The sequence below is a fragment of the Eumetopias jubatus genome, unplaced genomic scaffold, assembly GCF_037043125.1.
Source record: "Eumetopias jubatus isolate StellerSeaLion01/CBP00866 unplaced genomic scaffold, mEumJub1_p1.0 scaffold_4, whole genome shotgun sequence".
Taxonomy (NCBI): Eukaryota; Metazoa; Chordata; class Mammalia; order Carnivora; family Otariidae; genus Eumetopias; species Eumetopias jubatus.
In genome coordinates this window covers 156424930-156445335 of record NW_028274810.1, presented here as the reverse complement: position 1 = coordinate 156445335, position 20406 = coordinate 156424930, and the positions used below count along the sequence as shown (strand labels likewise).

General features: G+C 38.3%; 1 pseudogene; it reads left to right on the top strand.

Moving 5' to 3' along the window:
* Positions 1-1900: 1900 nt before the first annotated feature.
* On the top strand, positions 1901-2467 carry LOC114216607 (protein canopy homolog 2 pseudogene; annotated as a pseudogene).
* The last annotated feature ends 17939 nt before the right edge of the window (positions 2468-20406 follow it).

Here is a 20406-nt window from a genome sequence, read left to right as displayed (position 1 = left end):
TGTAATTTCTTTATTATTCAATATTACTTATGCTTAAGGGCAAGTGTATTCTCAAGACTTCTCTTCATAAATGAGCCAAAATTGACTAACATTAAGCTCTTTAAAAAAGTAAGTTTTTTTCCCTCTGAGATTCAGGTCATTATTTGAAGTGGCAATAGTCTTTCAGTCCTGGCAAGATAATTCTGGGACATAAAGTCTTTCATTGGCCTGGAGAAGGAAGGGAGTTTTGGTGTGATTTGGTTGGATATTATATCCCTTATTACTCACATAAACAGTAACTATAAGCTTCTACATTGTTCTCCAAGGGGAAGAAAGGGTAAGGAAATCATATTTCAAACTAAATCTGAACCAAAAAACAACCAAAAAGCTAAGGCACGAGCAGAACAATAGAGAAATCAAGCATAGTCTTTTATATTTTCAAATGTTCGGAACTCTATTAACTAGAATGTTCTACTAATCTGCATATGTGCAGAACCAGGTGCAGTAATTACTACTTCATGTAATAACAGTCCTGAACCACTACTGTAAGACCCCAACATGTTATCAGGCTTACTTTGGTTCTGATGGCTTCGGTTTAAACATTCCTGACTTCATATCCTAATAATATATTTATACAAAGTGGTATCTGATTTTTTTCCCCTATGGCATAGCCATAGGGGAAAAAAATCAAAATGGAAAGAATAAAAGGACAAGGGTAGGCAGATGGGATTGATGAGTGTGAAGAAATAGCACAGAACTCTTGGGTGTATGCAACCTATTTAGACACAGCCTGAGATGATGACAGTGGTTTTTTTTTTTTTTTTTTCTGGAGGACAAAGATACACAAAGAGTTACCAGGTGCTGGTAGAAGAGGTGTGAAGCAAGCTGTGAAAATAGCACATTTACAGGGGGCTGCTGTGATGTGCAATCTTAATTAAGCACATTTTCTGCCTTTATGAAGTAAGAGCCAGATCCACTGTTATTATCACAGTTGAACAATCTTTTGGAAAACCTAGAACAAGTGAAATACATCTAAGTCATTTATGATCAAAACAAAGCCATCTCATTAAGAGAATGCTTATTTTCTCTAGTGGGGTTTCCTTTTCTTTGTCAATATTTGTTATTCCAATCAGGTAATTAAGTGATGGTAGTAGTATCACTGAGTAAATACATTGTGTTAACTTTACCAGTTAGGTGGTAATTAATGTTCCACATAAACAAATCAGCTTCATACTCCGATTGCGAAATATAGTTATGTCTATCAGCACTTACCATGTTATGTTGTAATTATTTGTTACATTTCTCTTTCTCTCTCTCCTACTGGACCATGAATACCTTGAGGCATACACTTTTTCATTATAAGAAGAAACACTTACCGGGTGCTTAATTATGTGCCAGATTCTGTTTTAAGTGTCAGATCAGTTATTTAGTTTAAACTTCACAAAGCTTTATAACATGGGTACTGTTAGTATTTTCATTTTAGCAATAAGGAAATTTGAACTCAGGGACGTTAATATGCTTGAGTTCACAAAGAAAGTAAAAACTAATAGACCTAAGAAATTAACTCAAGCAGCTTGATCTGAGTGATCTTGCTCTTAATCCTTTTGCTGTTCAGCTATGAAGGCTCTGGGTTGATTACAACCAAGAATGTTACATGAGTCCATATTCACGGCTCGCACCGCAGCGCATCGGAGCCCTGCTTAAGCGCCCGCTTAGAGTGCAGGGAGCTGGGTCAGGAAGTCGCTGGAGCACCCGTGCCTGGAAAGTGCCGGAGCGCTCTGGAGAAGCCTGGACAGTCCCACTCCCCAGCAGCCAGGTGCGAGGGGGCGGGAGCTAAAGTGAGAGTCCGGGCGTCCTCGAGCGCCTGGGCCACGGCGGGCGGCCCTGGGAGCAGAGGTGGAGCAACCGCGTTACGCTAGAGATGAAAGGCTGGGGCTGTCTGGCCCTGCTTCTGGGGGCCCGCTGGGAACTGCCTGGGCCCGGAGGAGCCAGCATCTACGCTGTGGAGCTTGCAGGGCTCTGGTGGATGAACTAGAGTGGGAAATAGCCCAGGTGGATCCCAAGAAGACCATTCAGATGGGCTCTTTCCGAATTAATCCGGATGGCAGCCAGTCAGTGGTGGAGGTATCTTATGCTCGCTCAGAGGCCCACCTCATAGAGCGGCTAGAGGAGGTATGTGACCGGATGAAAGAGTATGGGGAACAGATTGACCCTTCCACCCACTGCAAGAACTACGTACGTGTAGTGGGCCGGGGTGGAGAATCCAGTGAACTGGACCTACAGGGCATCCGGATTGATACGGACATCAGTGGTACTTTCAAGTTTGTGTGTAAGAGCATTGTGAAGGAATAGGACGAACTCACTGAATTCTTTTCACGAGAGGCTGACAATGTTAAAGACAAACTTTGTAGTAAGCGAACAGATCTATGTGACCATGCCCTGCACATATCGCATGATGAGCTATGAACCACTGGAGCAGCCCAGACTGACAGGCTAGATGGCTCATCCCCAGGAGGGGAAGAGGGTGGCAATGCCTTTTATATTATGTTTTTACTGAAATGAACTGAAAAACTGTGAAACCAAAAAAAAAAGTCTGTACTGAGAATGTTCACCAAACCTCTTATGTTTGTTAACTCATTTATTTTTATAACCATATAAAGTAAATACTAATATTATACTTATTTTATAGGACAGGAAAAGAGATGTGAGAGAGCAAGGATTTTCAGCCACTTTCCATTGTATGACATGCTACTGTCACATGATTAGAACCTATAAAAAGTTGGTCCTATCTCTGAAACAGCAGGACTATAAAGGGTCTCTGGGGTATTTAAGGAAGGGGCCCTCAGTGAGTTTTTTCTCCTAAGTAATTGAACATGAACTGTGCTCTTGCCATCAGTTATCACATCTAATCTTCGCTAGACCCCAATGGGAAAGACATCCGCCTCTGCATTTACAGTTGAGGCTCAGAGGGAGTTGAGTTGAGCACTGTTTAGCTGAGTTTCTTGGCAAATAAGTGAAAGAGGGAAATGGATGTGATATTCATTGCCTGATAAAAGGAAGTACATCTGAAAAAAATTTTTTTGGTCCCTGGATTCAAAAAGCATACCTTTAAAATAAATATTTTCTCTCCCAATCCTTAGCAGGTTTCAGGATAGTTCAGAGGTGTGACAATTCAAAAATACTTGAGACTCAGCTCTTAACTGGTTTTATAATTCTGACTCCAAGGCTTCCGAGGTCCCTCTCTTCATGGATCCTGGGCAACTCAAATACTTTGTCATCTGTTACTCTTCTTCTAAAGTCATTTTGTAGTCTTATTGATAGGTCTCATTCATTCATTCATTCATTCATTCAATAATTATTAACTGAGCATCAGCCATATAAGAGGGAATGCACCAGGTGCTGGGGATAAAAAAAAAAAAAGTGAACATGCATAGTGCTGTTCTTTCGGAATTTATAGCTTGACACTAGCCAATAGATGGGCAGAAGGGCATTTGTGTAACATTTTTCTGCCTCACCCAAGTTCTACGTGTATTTTGTGCTCAAATCCAAGCATTGCTTGTTTATATTTCAATGAGCAGAAACAAGAGAAAACTATCTTTACCTCCCCAGCACCTAGCACAGTGTCCAGCACATAGTAGACACTTGATAAATGTTTGCTGAGGAAGCAGAGTGGCTTGGTAGGAAGGGAGAGAGAATCAGAAGGGAGGAAGGAAAAAACAAAGACTGGAAGGACTAAAGAAGATGGCAGAAAAGGAAGGCATCTGGGCATTCTGGTTAGGTGAAAACTAGAGAGTAAGAATCTCCCAGTCTGACTGGAGTATAAAATCACCTCAAGGAAAGTGAAAAATGGGAGAAAAACATGGAAAGATAGCTTGAGCCAGCTTCTGGACTCTCTTAATGAAAGATTGAGGAATTTGTTTTTAACTTAGCAGAAGCTGAGGAACTACTGAAAGTTTATAAGCAGGCTTATAAAATGATTGAAATTCTGCTTTGGGAAAATTAATCTTAAACTTTGTAAGCAAAGACATATGTTTTGTCAGTGATGAATCCCAAGCCCCCAGCAGAGTACCTAGCACATACTAAGCACTTCATAAATTTGCTGTGGAATGAATAGAAGATGCATATGCTCTAGAAAGTCGCCATGGAGTTAGGAAGGTTGGCAATTTCTCCTGATAATATATTTTACCTAATCCTTGCTCAGACACAGGGCTACTTCCAATACCTCTGCACTGGATAGGTAAAATTGTCATGGTCTTCCTCATTCAAAGAAAGAACTTAAAAATATATGTGGGATGGTCAGGAGGCAAAGGAAATATAAATTTAAGAAATATAATTCTGTTTAATTTATATTACGCTGGAAGATTTTGACACTACTTGTAAATTCATCACTTGAAGTTTTCAGAAAGATTCAAGTGAAACACGAAACATTTCTCTTAAAGGGCAAAGTTTATTTTCAGAAAGAATTCTATAAACTTGGGCCTAGGATCTAATGGATTCTCACACAGGAATGGGTGTGAGTGCCAACAGACCTGACTCTTGGTTTTCTTCGATCCTTTGATCATGTCCTGTGATCACTGTCCTGTGACTTTATTCCAAGTAATTTTGTTTTGACAACTTTCCATGTTCTGACACAGGGACTTCATTAGCTGGACTAGTTTAGTGATTCATTTTTTTCCCCTCTACTTCAACAAGTATCACAAGTGATGTCCAAATTTGGGACATATTCCCATGGAGGTATCAGTGCTTATGTACAATTCTCAAAGTATAACTTAAGATGTCACCTGTTTTTTTTCTCTTTCAGGGAAGCCTATATGCAGTGAACTAAATGTGTTTCCCCCAAATTCATCTGTTGAAGCCTGAATCCCTAAGATTAGGAGGATTAAGAGATGAGCCTTTTGGAGGATAATTAGACTGTGAAGGTGGAGCCTCCATGGATAGAATTGGTACCCTTACAAGGAAAGACAGGAGAAATACCATCTCTCTCTGACCATGTGAGGATATAGCTAAAAGCCATCTACAAGCCACGAGGTGGACCTTCACTAGGCGTTGAATCTGCTGGCTCCTTGATTTTGAACTTCCCAGCAAACAAAACCATGAGAAATAAGTCCTTGTTGTTACGCCTCTCAGTGTACAGTGTTTGTTAGGGCAGCTAGAGGTAAGACACATTTACTAATGAATTTTGGGAATAACATTGTAGGAATAAACTTGAATAATTTCTAATTATAAAAAATTCCTCTAAAATTTGGTAATTTTTTACTAGTAACAAATTACAACACACTGATGTGAGGAAAATGTGATGAGAACGGTTACTCTAACTCACATAATGTATTAGTCCTGGGTTCTTTAGAGAATCAGAAGTAATAGGTTATATACAGATTTATAGAAATAGATTTATTATGAGGGACATTATGGGGCTCACATGATTATGGAGGCTTGAGAAGCTCCTTGATCTGCCATCTTCAAGGTAGAGGCCCAGGAAAGTCATTGGTATAGTTCTAGTCCAGACCCAAAGACCTGAGAACTAGAGGAGCCAATGGAGTAGATCCCAGTTAGCCTGAGGACCAGGAGCACCAATATCCAAGTGTAGGAGAATATGGATGTCCCAGCTCAAGCATAGAGCAGATTCATTCCTCCTCCTCCTTCTTGTTCTATTCTGGCTCTCAGTGGATTGAATAATGCCCACCAACATTGGTGAACGTGAGTTACTTTACTTAGTCTACTGATTCAAATGCGAATCTCTTCCAGAAACACCCGCACAGGCAAACCCAGAAATAATGTTTTACCAGCTGTCTGGGCATCCCTTAGTGTCAGGTTGACACATAAAATTAACCATCACATATAAAAATTAAGATACGTGAAGATTTAAAAATTCCAGTATAAAAATGGTATCATAATATTTTCAATTTTATTGATCTTTTCAAAAGCCATTTTTAGGGCTTTATTAACTTTTCAATTTCTACTTCATTTCTTTTTGCTTTCATCTTTGCTATTTCCTTTTTTTTTTTAACTTCCTTTGGCTTTAATTTGTTCTTGCTTTTAAAAAAAATAGATTTCATTTTTATTTTTTTAGAGCGGTTTTATGGTCACAGCAAAACTGAGCAGAAGATACAGAGATTTCCCATATATGCCATGCCCCCACATATGAATAGCCTCCCCAGTATCAGCATCCCCACCAGAGTGCTATCTTTGTTATAATTGATGAACCTACACTGACACATCATTATTACTCAGAATCATTGGTTACATTAGAGTTCACTCTTCATGTTGTATATTCTATGAAGTTGGACAAATGTTTGACATGTATCCATCAGTATAGTATCAAACAGAAAAGTTGCACTGTTCTAAAAATCCTCCTGCTCTGCTAATTCAATTGAATTCAATTCAGTTCTATCCCTCTACCCTTAACCACTAGCAACCAGGAATCTTTCATTGCATCCATAGTTTGCTTTTTCCAGAGTGTTATATAGTTGAAATCATACAATGTGTAGCCTTTTCAGATTGACTTTAATATTCATTTAAGTTTCCTCCATGTCTTTCTATGGCTCAGTAGTTCATTTCTTTTTAGTGCTGAATAGTATTTCATTGTCTGGATGTACCAGTTATTTAACCCATTCACTTATTCAAGGATATTTGGGTTGCTTCTAAGTTTGGGCATTTATGGACAAAGCTGGTATGGATAAACATCTGTTGTTACGTATGTGTAGGTTTCTGTGCAGATATTAAGTTTTCAACTCCTTTGAGTAAATGCCAAAGAGTGCAATTGCTGGATTATATGATAAGATTGTGTTAAATTTTGTGAAAAACTTCTAAACTGTCTTTAAAAATGGCTGTACCATTTTGCATTCCCACCAGCATTGAATGAGTGTTCCTATTGTTCCATATTTTTGCCAGCATTTAGTGCTGGTGTTTTGGATTTGGGCCATTCTAATAGATGTGCAGTGATATCCCATTGTTGTTTTAATCAGCATTTACCTGATGACCTACATTGTGGAGTATCTTTTCATATGCTTATTTTTCATTTGCATATCTGCTTTGCTGAGGTATCTGTTAAGGTCTTAGACCAATTTTTTAATTAGATTATTTGTTTTCTCATTGCTGAATTTTAAATGTTCTTTGTATATTTCAGGGTTTTTTAAAAGTATTTATTTATTTATTTATTTGACAGAGAAAGAGAGCAAGAGAGCACAAGCAAGGGGAGCAGCAGAGAGAGAAGGAGAAGCAGGCTCCCTGCCCAGCAGGAAGCCCCATGTGGGGCTTGACATGCAGAATGAGGCAAGGCTCCAGGCCAGGCTCAAGGTGGGGCTTGACACAAAACCCTGGGATCACAATCTTAGCTGAAGGCAGAGACGCTTAACTGACTGAGCCACCCAGGTGCCCCAGGGTACCAGTTTTTTATCATTTATGTATCTTGCAAATATTTTTTTTTTCCCAGTCTGTGGCTTGTCTTTTCATTCTCTTAACAGTGTCTTTCACAAAGCAGAAATTTTTAAGGAGTCCAGCTTATCAATTCTTTCTTTCATGCATCATTCCTTTGGTGCTATATCTAAAAAAGTCATCACCAAACCCGAGGTCATCTAGATTTTACCCTTTGTTATCTTCTAGGAGCTTTATAGTTTTGTGTTTTACATTTAGTCTATGGTCTATTTTGATTTAATTTTTGTGAAGGGTATAATGTCTGTGTTTAGATTAATTTTTTTTTTCGCATGTGAATGTACTTTTATTCCAGCACCATTTGTTGAAAAGACTATCTTTGATCCATTGTCTTGCCTTTGATCTTGGTCAAAGACCAGTTGACTATATTTATATGGGTCTGTTTCTCGGCTCTTTATTTTGTACCTTTGATCTATTTCTATATTCTTTCGCCAATACCACAATGCCTTGATTACTGTAGCTTTATAGTGATCTGGAAGTCAGGTAGTGTCAGTCCTTCTACTCTGTTCTTCTCCTTCAATACTGTGTTAGCTATTCTGAGTCTTTTGCCTTTCCAAATAAACTTTAGAATCAGTTTGTCAATTTTCATAAAATAACTTGCTGAGATTTTGATTGAAATTGTGTTGAATCTATAAATCAAGTTGAGAACTGACATCTTGACAATATTGAATCTTTCTATCCTTGAACACAGAATATCTCTCCATTTATTCTGTCCTTTCTTGATTTTGTTCATCAGGTTTTTGTGGTTTTCCTCATCGAGATCTTGTACATATTTTGTTAGATTTATAACTATTTTATTTTTTGGAATGCTAAAGTAAATGGCATTATGTTTTTAATTTCCAGATTCCATCGGTTCATTGCTGGGATATAGGAATGCAACAGACTTTTGTGTATTAACCCTGTATACTGCAATCCTGATATAATTGCTTATTATTTCCAGAAGTTTATTTGTTGATTCTTTCAGGTTTTCTAAATAGATGGTCACGGCATCAGCAAAAACAGTTTTATTTCTTTCTTCTCAATCTGTATACCTTTTATTTCCTTTCCTTGTCTTACTGTTTTAGTTAGGACTTCTAGTACTTCTAGTTGGAATGCAGTAGTGGTAGGAGATATTCTTGCCTTATGATTGTTCTTTTTTTTTTTTTAAAGATTTTATTTATTTATTTGACAGAGAGAGAGAGAGCACAAGTAGGCAGAGAGGCAGGCAGAGGGAGAGGGAGAAGCAGGCTCCCTGCTGAGCAGGGAGCCTGACACGGGGCTCAATCCCAGGACCCTGGGATCACGACCTGAGCCAAAGGCAGCCGCTCAACCAACTGAGCCACCCAGGTGCCCCTTTATGATTGTTCTTAATGGGAAAACTTCAAGGTTCTCAACATCAAGCATGATGTTAGCCAGAGGTTTTTTTGTAGATATTCTTTATCCGTTTGAAGAAGTTCCCTTCTACTTCAAATTTGCTGAGAATTTTTATCATGAATAAGTGTCAGAGTTTGTCTAATGTTCTTTCTGAACCTTTTGATAAGATCTTGTGGTTTCCTGATTTAACCTGTTGATATGATGGATTACATTGATTAGTTTTTGAATGTTAAACCATCCTTGCTTACTGGGGATAAATCCCACTTGGTTGTGCTGTCTAATTCTTTTTATATATTATTTGATTCACTTTGTTAATATTTTGTTGAGGATTTTTGCATCATATTCATGAGAAATATTGGGCTGTAGTATTCTTTTTTTTTTAAGATTTTATTTATTTATTAGAGAGAGAGGGAGATAGAGAGCACAACAGGGGGAGTGGCAAGCAGGGGGAGAAGCAGGCTCCTCTCTGAGCAAGGACCCTGACACCGGACTCGTTCCCAGGACCCGGGGATCATGATCTGAGCCGAAGGCAGATGCTTACCGAATGAGCCACTCAGGTGTCCTGGTCTGTAGTATTCTTTACTTGCAACGTCTGTTTTGGGTTTTGATATTAGAGTGATGCTGGTCTCATAGAATAAGTTTGGAAGTATTACCTCTGCCTCTATCTTCTGAAAAAGATTGTAGAGAATTGGTATAATTTCTTCTGTAAATGTTTGGTAGAGTCACAACTGGCCTCACCTGGGCCTGTAGCTTTCTGTTTTAGAAGATTATTAATTATTGATTCAATATCTTTAACAGATATAGGTCTCTTCAGAATATTTTTTCTTGGGTGAGTTTTGGCAGATTGTGTCTTTCATGGAATTGGTTCATTTCATCTTGGTTATCAAATCTGTGGGCTTACAATTGTTTATAGTATCCCTTGATTATTATTTTAATGTCCATGGAAACTGTAGTGATGTCTCCTTTTCTTTTATGCTATTAGTAATTTTTGTCCGATTTAAGAATTGTTGCTTTTTCAGTTTGATCTGCTTTTTACTTGTTTTTACGATAAAGTAGAGACTTCCAGCTTCTTTTTTTTTTTTAAAGATTTTATTTTTTTGACAGAGGGAGAGCCAGAGAGCACAAGTGGGGCCGGCGGGGGGGGGGGTGTGGTGAGGGGGAGGAAGGGAGAAGACAGCAGAGGGAGAGGGAGAAGCAGGCTCCCCACTGAGCAGGGAGCCCAACGCAGGTCTTGATTCCAGGACTCTGGGATCATGACCTGAGCTGAAGCCAGATGCTCAACTGACTGAGCCACCCAGGTGCCCAATTTCCAGCTTCTTACATGCTGGACTAGAAACCAGAAGTCCCTTTTTTCTTTTTTAAAAGATATTAAGGTGGAAACATAAGTGACTGATTTTATACCTTTCTTCTTTTGTAATATAAGCATTTAAAGCCATAAATGTCCTTTTAAGTACTGCTTTGGCTATATCCCATAAATTTTGATATATTATATTTTCATTATCAGTTCAAAATACTTTGTAATTTTCCTTGTGATTTATTCTTCAACCTGTGGTTTATTAGATTTTCTAATGTTTGGGTGTTTTCCAACTATCTTTTTGTTACAGATTTCTAATTTAATTCTGTCCTGGTAAAAGAATATGCCTTGTAGGATTTTCATCTTTTAAAATTTATTATTTATTTTATAGCTTAAAAGATAGTCTCTCTTGGTATTTGTTTCATATGCCCTTGAATAGAATATGTATTCTGCACTGTTGAGTGTAGTTTCTGTAAATGTTAATGAGGTCACATTAGTTGATAGTGTTGTTCCAATCTTTTATATCCTTAACTCATTTTTTGTCACCATTTTCTAGCACTTATCGAAAAAGGAATGTTAAAATTTTCAACTATAACCATGGATTTGTCTGTTCCTCAATTCAATTTTATAAGTTTTTACTTTGTACGTTTTAAATATCTATATTAGGTACATACCCATTAAGGATTAGCATATCTTCCTGATGAATTGGCCCTTCTATCATTACTAAATGTTTTTTTATCCTACTAATACTACTAATCTTGAAGTCTACTTTGTTAAATATTTTCCTAGCCACTCAACTTTTTTTTAACTGGTGTTTGCATGATACATATTTTCCTCTAATTTTGCCTCTAACTTATTTGTACATTTATATTTAATGGACATTTTTTTGTAAATAACTTGGAGTCAAGTCTTGCTTTTATATGTAGTCTGATAATTTCTGTCTTTTGATTAGAACGCTTAGTATTATTGGCATGTTTGAGGTTAACTCTACTATTTTGCTGTTTGTTTTCTATTTGTTCCAATTTTACTTTCTTTATTGTTTTGTTTTTTTCTGCCATTTTTAAAAATTAACTTTGTATTTTTACTCTTCCACTTTGTCTCACCTTGGCTTTTTTAAATATATATATTTTTTGTTTGTTTAGTGGTAGCACTAGGGATTATAAAATTTATCTTTTATTTATCATAACCTAAAAATTGATATTATAAATTGATATTATATTACATCATATTAAAAAATAAGAACTTTACAACAATATACTTCCATTTACCCCTTCTTATGTTTTGTGTTGTTTTTATTTCCATTTTTTATATAAACCCTACAATGTGTTGCTATAATTTTGCTATAAGCAATCAATTATGCTTTATTTTTATTTTTTTAAAAGATTTTATTTATTTATTTGAGAAGAGAGAGTGAGAGAGCAAGGATGAGCGGGGGGAAGGACAGAGAGAGGGAGAGAGAAGCAGGCTCCCCACTGAGCAGGAAGCCCAACATGGGGCTCAATCCCAGGACCCTGAGATCATGACCTGAGTCAAAGGCAGATGCTTAACCCACTGAGCCACCCAGGCACCACTCAATTATGTTTTAAAGAAAGTAAGACATAATAAAAAATTTGTATTATTTACACACATTCTTTATTCCATTGTAAATCTGGGTTTGCAAATGTTTCATTTTCCTTTATTCTGAAGATTAAAAAAAATTTCTTATACTACAGGTCTGTGGGCAACAAATTTTTTCAGTTTTTGTTTGTCTAAAAATATATTTCACTTTTATTTTGAACATATTTTCACCAGATGTAGAATTCAAGATCAGCAGCTCCCTCTGCTTTCAGTACTTTAAAGAAATCATTCCACTGTATCCAGGCTTGCATTATTTCTAGTAAGAAGAAAGTAGTAATTTTTTTTTTATCATCAATCCCCTGTATATGAAGTGTCTTTCCGCCTCCCCCCCCCCCCGGTTGCTTTAAAGATTTTTTCTTTATCTTTGATTTTAACAATTAGATTTATATGCATGATATTTTTTTCTTGGTTTTTCTTGTGCTAATTCTATTTGGACACTGTTGAGCGGGGGTTTATAGGTTAGTATTTTTTGCCAGATTTGTAATAAATGTGACCATTACTTTTTCAAGGATTTTTCTGTCTCATTCTTTCTCTCTCTCCTCTCTTCTGGTATTTCAATCACAAAAATATAAAACACCTGATATTTTTTTTACAGGTCATGGAAGCTCCATTCATTTTTTTCTTAGACTTTTTCCTCTCTTTACTTGGGCTTAGATAATTTCTGTTGTCCTAGTACCAAGTCATTGATCTTTTTATCTGTGAATCACTGTGAATTTTAAACTTCAAATATTGAATTATTTGTTCTAGAATTTGTATTTTTAATAGTTTTTATTTCTTTGTTGAAACTCCCCATCTGTTCACTTATTATGCAATCTTTAAAATCTTTAAATTCTTGAACATAGTAATAATGGCTATTTTAAAGTTTTGTCTCTCAATCCTGGTATCTTTGTTATCTCTCGCTCTCTTTTTATTGACTATTTGTTTTCTTTTTTTTAAGATTTTATTTATTTTTGCGAGAGAGAGCAAGCATGAGCGCGGGGTGTGGGGAAGGGGCAGAAGGTGAAGCAGGGAGCCTGACTCGGGACTAGATCCCAGGAATGTGAGATCATGATCTGAGCTGAAGGCAGGTGCTTAACCGACTGAGCCACCCAGGCACCCAACTGTTTGTTTTCTTGTATATGGGTCACATTTTTAGGCTTCTTTGTATGTCTAGTAATTTTTCTGTATGTAGGGCATTTTGGGTGCTATATTTTTGTTAATCTGTTTTTTTATTATATTCAGAGCATTGAATTTAGATCTGACAGGCAGTTAATTTATTAATGAAGCATACTGATATTTTAAGCTTCATTTTTAGGCTTTTCATAGAAGATTTTGAGGAAGGATCAATAAATTACACTCCTGGGTAAAATCTGGCTCACCAAATGTTTTTGTAAATAAAGTTTTATTGAAACACATCCATGCTTGCTTATTTATTTATTTATTTATTTATTGGCTATGGCTGATTTCATTCTACAATGGCAGAGTCAATTAGTTGTAACAGAGACTGCATGGCCTGCAAACTAAAATATTGACTATTTGATCTTTTATAGAAAAAGTTGGCCGACTTCTAGTCTAGAGTAGTTCTTACATGAAAGCTTGGCTTTTCTGAAGCCTCGGTTAAATACCAGGGTATTTACTGAGGTCTGTATATTCTGTATTGGTCAAAACTCCAATGTTTCCAAGCATTGTGTGGCCTCCAGAATCTACATTCAGCTCACAGCTCCAGAATATCTGTTCTGTGCCAGATCTTATAGGGTCTTAACCTACATGCAGAGTTCATTATTTAGCCAAAGACTTCAGGAGATTTTTGTGCAGATTTTAAGCTTCTTTTCTGCACAGCTCTCAGTTTCTTTTTTCCTGTTTCCAACTCCTCCTATCCCTGGCATTACTAGGACCCTCCCCGCACCCCCCCACACACACACACACTGGCTATACGACCTATGTGAAGGAATGGCCGCGTAGGGCAAGGGAACCAAGGTCTATCTAAGGGATCTTCCGACTTCTGGTTCTACAGGGCTTATCCTGGTGGATTTTCCCTCCCTGGGTACCCTATCTTGTCCCTCCAAGAGTTAGCCTTTACCAAAATGATTATTTGGCTATGCCAGACAGAACAATTCTACTCAGTCTAGTTGGTCATAGTGGGTACCCCTTGAGTCCTGTGGGCAGGAAGCAAGAGGACAAAAAAGGAAAGGGTGGGGGAAACCAGGGTCACTCTAGAGCTAGGGCCATGCCTGGGTAAGTGTAACTACTCCTAGCACCTCGCAGAGATGGGAGATGCTCTGAGTGGCAGGGGCCACAAATCAGGAAAGGATAAGGAGGAGCTGAGGTGGGGGTATGCCTTCTCATCTCTTCCCAAAAGTCTTCCTGATCAACTATAAGACATTGAGGTAAGGGACGCCTTTTCTTCTTTTCTTATAGATGGGCAATTCCCTGATCAAAACCCATTCTCCTTTAGAATGCCTTCCCGGTTTTAACTGGGATGAGTTCAACTTGCAAACTTTGATGCCTTCCTGGTTTTAACTGGGAAAAAGTGGCTCATTTTCTTTTGTTCTGAGGCACGGCCACAATACAAGTTGACTCCTTTAGAATGTCTTCAGGGTTTTAACTGGGAAGAGTTCGACCTGCAAATGGCCACAATACAAGTTGGAGGATGAGACATGGCCACCCGAGGGAAGTATTACAACTGGAAGCATGAGGGAAAATGGGAGAAGTACCCTACATATGATGTTTCTGGGCCTAGGAGAAAATAAAGATCTATGTCAGCAATGTAGGATTGATCCCAACCTCCTGGCTGCTGTTCTGTCCCACCGCCTGAGGTGTGGGGCAGAGGGCACAAAGGAACAACACATCCACATCAATAGAAGCCTTCCAAAATCTCACTTATGTGTTTGAATTAACCTGGAAGGATGTAATGCTTCTGTTAAATCAGACCCTCTCTGAGGCAGAAAAACACAGGGTTCTGGCTGCCATTCAAAGATACGGGGACCAGTTACTTTGTTATCAAGGGACAGAGGAGCCCATGGGTGGCTTCCGGTTTCCAACTGGAGCCCATGCTGTACCTTCTCAAGACCCCAATTGGGACCCTAACGATTCCTTTGGAAACTGGTATCACCGTCACTTCCAAGCCTGCATCATAGAGGGATTGAGCAGTGCATGGGGGCTTCTGCTTTGTTCATTTCCCAGGTTAATGGCTATAATTGTAGACTGTGGTTAGTCTACCTCAGGACAGAGACTTTAAGGAATATTCCCAAGCAGCTGCCAAAATTCCCTTTGTTTGGGGGAAATTCCCTATCTTCTCTGGCCAGACATGGACTGCATATTTCTCCTTTGGTGGAAAAAACAAACAAAACAAACAAACAAAAAACCATGGCATCTGCTGCCTCTTTCTCTGCCTTCAAGCACTTTGCCTCTTCTGTCTCCCCTTCACCACCTTGGGTACAGCCCATAAAACTGGTTCCTATATCATCTCCGATGCCTACTGCATCATGGCTCCTCTCCCCTTGCTGTCAAGGAGCAAGGCTCTAGAGCTTAACACTTCAGATGTCCCCACCTGTGCCCCAGGTAAAAATTAACAATGGGGAACAAATGGATTGAATAGATAGCTTTCAAAGTCTCTGGTAACCTGAAACTTTAAAGGTTTGCTTGAATGATTTTGATAAGTTATTAACTGTTACCCAAACTCAGGAAGAAAATCCAACAGTTTTCTCAGAAAGATTGAGAGAGGCTCTCATTAAATACACAGCTATCTTCCCCAGTTCTCCCATGGCTCTCATAATCCTTAAAGACAAATTTGTCACCCGGTTGTCCCCATATATCCAGAAAAACCTCTAAAATTTGACTCTTGGACCCCAGGGAACCCTAGAAGAGCTCTTAGGAGCTGCCAAGCTAGTCTTTACAATCGGGACCAAGAGGAGAGGGGGGAACAGGAGACGAAGCTAAAGAGGAAGTCTGAGGCATTTGTTGCAGGCTTGCATGCCATTACCAGCTTGGCCTCCCAAGGCTTTGGCACCAAATGCCATCCCTGTGGCCGCCCGGGATACTGGAAGCAAGAATGCCCCCACTGGCAAAAACCAAGGCCCTGCAACCCATGTCCCACTTGTGGAGGGGGACACTGGAAATCTGAATGCCCTCTGGGACCTCAATCTGTGAGGGCTCAGGAGCCCAGCACCACCAGTCGGGACTGATGGGGCCCGCGGATATACATGGCGACTCCTTTGAAACAGCTCATCATAGGAGACCCAGAGCTTCAGGTAATTTTGGAAATAGAAGCAAAACCAGTTGATTCCTTTCTTGATACTGAAGCCATGTTTTCTGTTCTACTCTCTGCCCCAGACCAACTGTCCAATCGCAGTATTGTCATTAAGAACATCACTGGACCGCCCATAACAATTTTTTTCTGGCCCAATGGGATGCACCTGGGGTGCATCTAATTTTTTCTCACTCTTTCTTAATAATGTCTGAGAGCCCCACACCTCTCTTAGGTAGAGATATTATGGCCAACCTAGAAAGGGCCTCAAACTAGTCTTTAAATGCCAAGAAAACACAGGTAAGTCTTCTTTCTTTAAAAAGGACTTTATTTATTTATTTGAGAGAGAGAGAGCAAGCCTGGGGGTGGGGGGCAGGGAGAGACAGACTCCCCACTAAGCAGGGAGCCCAACACGGAGCTTGATCCCACTAGGATCATGACCTGAGTGGAAGGTAGATGCTTAACCTATTGAGCCACCCAGGCACCCCGAGATAAGTCTTTTTTTTTATAAGACTTTTTTATTTATTTGACAGAGAGAGAGGCACAAGCAGGGGGAGCAGCAGAGGGAGAGGGACAAGACTCCCCACTCAGTGGGGAGCCTGATGCGGGGCCTCGATCCCAGGATCTTGGGGTCATGACTTGAGCCAAAGGCAGACACCCAACTGACTGAGCCACCCAGGCGCCCCCAGATCAGTCCTCTTAAATGTTACTCTGCTGTATCATACTCTCTATTCTTTGGCTCATTCTTGTTTTGTTACTGCTTTTTGCTCACCTCTGTCTGCTTGCATCCTGTAATGAAGGATAGTTGGAAGGCAGGCAGGCAGGCAGGGGCAAGGGGCTTCGTTCTAAGAGGAAACCACCCTTAAAAGGATTTTACATCACCCTAGAAGGAGCCCTCCACCCTTTCCCATGTGATAGGTAGATGACAAAAACCTGATTGGATGACGGGTACAGGAAGGGTTAATTAGATTAAAACAGCCCACACCAAAGGGCTGATAAAAGCCTCTAGATTTAGCCACCAAATCGCCAACACTTTTGGTCCCCTCCCTCTTCAGGAGCTTTGTACTATTGCTCAAACTTTGCTTCGCTGCCCACCACTCTTCGTCTGGTCTACCTCTTCATTCTTCGAAGTGGTGTGACCAAGAATTGTGGGCACTAGAGGAAAAGAAATCCCACAACAAACACCAAATCTTCCTCTCCAACTCAACAGGACTTTAATGCTCTGCTTGGGCTCCATCTCCCATGGCACTGTTCAAAAATGCTTCTAGCCAAAAGCCTTAGGCAATTCTTGGACCTGTCTCAGGTTATTTCCTTTTTTCAAAGATCACAGTCTTGCTATGCCTATTGTCTTAAACCTGACAGTTTCTTCATATATTTGTTTGTTGATGAAGGGCGAATCTGATACCAGTTACGCTCTCATGATGCAACTGAAATCTACATCCCAGTATTTGAGACGCAAATAAATTGCAACTTATTTTGATGTGGGCATCTTCTCCCTTTCTCCTCATTTTTTAAAAATTCCTTCTTATGTCTTTTTAAGGTTTTTTTTTTCAGACAAATGCTTTAAAATGTGTGAGGCATTTGCTTCTTATCAGTCTGTAGTATCTTTATAACCCCACCTGTTTTGACCTATTTGTCATGCCTGAAAAAAAAAAAAAACAGGAATACTTTGCCTAGATTTTTGGAAATGTCTTCAATATATATTTCATACATTTCAATAATTTTAATGTCTTCAAATACTAGAGGGATAATGAAAATATTCTTTTCCTGTATTTGAATATTTTGCCTTGAACTTATTCTTTTCAATTATCATTTTCATCAGAACACATGGAAATTTTAAAATAAGGCACTCCAGACTTGTCTATTATTTATCATATTTTCATATTTCTCTATAATGATCAGTTTGAGGCTATATAGATTTAATAATCTGACAACTTTACAATGGCACTTTATAGCTTGCACACTTACTAGGTTACAAATAAGCCCCTGCTATAGGGTGGGTAATTAGCTCCTATAGTGTCCCAAACACTAATTTTAGAGAACCCAAAGTTAGAGTTAAAAAAACTTTACTTTCTGTGACATTTATTTACTACTTTTTAAAGAAAATGCACCTAACTCACCCTCCGATCTTCACAACTGTCACTCTTTAACACAAAAATCTGACACCTACCCACATCTCTGTAGACTTTTCAATGACCCTCAACACTGATTGCTCTTGAGACAATGCTAGAACTTCTAAATATGGACTACAAAGACTAGTATGATCTTGCCTTTACCTCTTTACCTTTATCTCTGGTTCCTCCTTGCCCTCTGGAAAAACTGGTCGTCTTTCTGGTTAACTCCTACTTCCGCTTCACATCTTGTTTTATACATTCTTTCTTCTGAGAGTATTTCCTGACCTCCAAATTCCTTCCTGTCACAGGTTCATTACCAGTGTTAATACCTACTTCCCCTCTGTAGCACACTTCAGTGATTAGGATTCTTTGATTTAGGTCTATCACCACCTGCGCTGAAAATGGAGACCATGTCTCTTTTTCCTCTCCATAATGCTAAGCTCAGTGAAAGCATACAACATGCACTCAATAAATATTCAACTGAATAGATAGGCAGGCAGGTAGGTAAGTAGGTAGGTAGATAGATGTAAATACATAAATATATCTTTAAAAGAACACTGAGGTCCCTTAGCCCTTTGAGAACAATGCTCCTGCTCCAGTCTTAATCTTCCTTGAACACACTTTATAACTAAATGTTTACCCCAGAACACTAAAAGATTGTTATCAACATATAACCAATACACTTCAGAGGTTCCTATCTCAAAACTTAAATTAGATCCTTCTGATAATCTATTAATATTTTTCATCTCATGGTTGGCTAGTATAGGCAGTTGGGTTTTGTTTTGTTTTGTTTCTTTGTACGTTTGTTTTGTTTTTTAATTTTCTCCTAAGGACCATTGCTCATGTAATTTATGAGAATCCTTGGAAAGTAACTGAGGAAAATAATTGTTTGCTGAATAAATGTCATAAGGCATCGTGTTGGTTCTGTATGTTCCTAAAATGATTCAATAATAATTTACTAGACCCAGCAGGTGTCTGGCTCCTAAGCGAGCCAATTCTACTTAGTCCATAGGTAGAGAAAAAGAGCGTCCTAGGGGTTTTTTGTGAGCAACTTTTTTTTTACCCCCCATTTCATTAGGTACATACATTTTTTATCCCTTATTGCATTACATACATAAATGTTTGGTTGTTACTATAGTGGAAATTATTTTCTAAACAGAACAACTGGCTAAAGTCCATCAATAGATTGGAAATGATATAAGTTCCTTGAGGGCAAGAATCCACTCATTTTGATTCTGTTCACCCATCTCATCCCCATCCCTCTTTTTTATAAGGCAATGAGCACAGTTATTTAAAAAGTGCTTTCTGAGTAATTGTCTGAAGTAATTATTCATATCATTTTTATAAAAGCAAGATATGAGCAGAATAACTTTCAATATCTTTGAAACTGTTTTAAGTTTCAAGCAAAGTGGGCTTTATTACTCATTTCATAAGGAGACACCTGATGTTAACTGTACCCCTTATAAAATGAGGACTTAAAGAAATAGCTTCATTATATTAAAATATTGGGCAAACTTCATATTCAACAGAAATGCTAAACCACCTATTAATGTAATCTTTCTCTTTCATTGCACCTACACTCATTTTGAATATCACTCTGGAAATCAAGAAAACTGTCCTTGGTGAAACATAATGGGGCTTTTAAAAATATATTTAAAATCACCTGCAAACAATAGGCTCTAAACCAAGAGCTCTAAAAACAGCTTTTTTCCCTTTGAGAGTCCTAAAGATAATTAAAATCATTCAGTTATCTAATAAAGGGCAGTGAGCTGCTTTTGAATAAAGAAATTTCCCCTCAATATTTCTTTAGATTGGGACAAATGTGAATAAGCATTTTTTTTTTTTTTTTGGTTTCTGTTTGTCTTTTTGATTATTCTGAACTAAGACAAAGTAAGAATACACTGGGATACAACAATCATCTGAGTTCAAATTTTCCAAACTCAGCTGTAACCGGAAATGCTGAAAATCTCATGAAAGATTACTTATATATACTGAAGAAAAAGCATTTGGGAATAAACTTTATATCAATTGATTTTCATTTTTAGAATTACATGCAGTGCTAATGTTAACTGATGCCATCTGTTTGAGAAAGCTGAATGGGCCTGTGGTTCCTTACATCTAGCACTGGCAGTAGGTTGAAACAATCTACTCAGTTTCTGGAGGGCGAGAGACTATATTCTGATTGTCACTCTATTTTAAGTATCTAGTTGAGGTGTATAGTATAAGTGTGCATAATGTTTATCCAATGTTGAACAAAAGAGTAAATATAAATATAAACAGAAGAAATCTAAATTCCCCATGTATATTCATTGACAAAGCCCATAGTTCATCTAACACCTGAGAAAGATTCGAGGGTTATAGAGAAATGACAAGAAATGAAAGGATATGATGCT